Source organism: Euleptes europaea, chromosome 10 (genome assembly GCF_029931775.1).
Source record: "Euleptes europaea isolate rEulEur1 chromosome 10, rEulEur1.hap1, whole genome shotgun sequence".
Taxonomy (NCBI): Eukaryota; Metazoa; Chordata; class Lepidosauria; order Squamata; family Sphaerodactylidae; genus Euleptes; species Euleptes europaea.
Window position 1 is genome coordinate 10,855,434 of NC_079321.1, and position 1,451 is coordinate 10,856,884.

Below are 1,451 nucleotides of genomic sequence, written 5' to 3' on the forward strand. Positions count from 1 at the left end.
GGGTTTGTCACAGCTCTCGTAGAGCTCTCGGCCCCACCTACCTCACAGGGGGTCTGTTGTGGGGAGAGGAAAGGAAGGTGATTGGAAGCCAGTTTGATTCTTCCTTGGTAGAGAAAGTAGGCATATAAAAACCAACTCCTACTCCTTCTCCACCTTCTCCTCCTTCCTCTTCCAGATACAGATTAAGGGTTAGAGTACATTTTATTAGTCATTTGCTATGTTTTGACAGCATCTTTGTGTTGATGAACCTAAATCCTAAGGGATGAAGCAATCATGCACACTTGCCCAACTAAACACAGTGGGAAGTCCTTTTGAGTAAATGTGCACAGGGGTCGGGATGTAAAAAATCTCAAAGCTTTCTGAATTCACGTGGACAGGGTGCCGATGCAGAGCTTCCAGCCTGGTCTTATTTACTGTGAATATTTGCAAACCCGAGAACGGTTTTTAGTTCATCATAATGCTTTCTAGGGCTCAAAACAGCCTGAAGATAACACGTCTCATTCTGCCCATGCAAATGGGAGGCTTGTCCAAATGTTCTCGGCAGCCATGCAGAGAAGGAATAGTTAATAGTTAAAGTGTGGAACTCCCTGCCCCAGGATGTGGTGATGGCTGCCAACTTGGAAGGCTTTCCAAAGGGAGTGGACATGTCCATGGAGGAGAGGGGTATTCATGGCTACTAGTCCAAATGGATACAAGTCATGATGCATACCTATCCTTTCCAGTAGCAGAGGAGCATGCCTATTGTATTAGGTGCTTTGAAAAGCAGGCAGGATGCTGCTACTGCAGTCGTCTTGTTTGTGGGCTTCCTGGAGGCACCTGGTTGGTCACTGTGTGAGCAGACTGCTGGCCTTGATGGGCCTTGGCCTGATCCAGCATGGCTTTTCTTATGTACTTATGGTTTTAGTGTTTGAAACAGGGCTCCATGCTTTTTGCATTTTAAGAGAGAAAAGGTGAGTCTTTTTAAAACACACGTGTCCATAAGCAGGCATCAAGCGCCGTCGTTCATATTCTGGAAACATTTTACACCTTCTTTGGACTCGGTCTCTATTTCCGCAGCTGCAGAGTAGGAGTGAACCACTCTATTACAAAGGAAGCTCCTAGCATATCCGCCTCTGTCTGGCTCAAACGGAAGCTGCTTCCCCTTAACGAATTTTGACACTAGGGACAGTCTGTTGATTAGAGAGCACATTAGAAAAAAGGTTGGGTCCATATGAAGAAAACGAAGGCTGAAAAAGAAGCTGGCTGTTCTCCGGGTAAAGGAATCCAAAACCCCAAATGATCAGCATGGTATAAAAATACGTAGGTTGCTTAGTGTAGTTAAAGCTCTGGTTTTCAAACTCCAGATGTGGTGCATGAAAAACACAGGAAGCCCTTAAGGACACAGGAAGCCCTTGAGATCAAGAGTCTTTTAGTATGGCAGCGGCTGGCATGGGAACTAGGTCAAGTGTCAT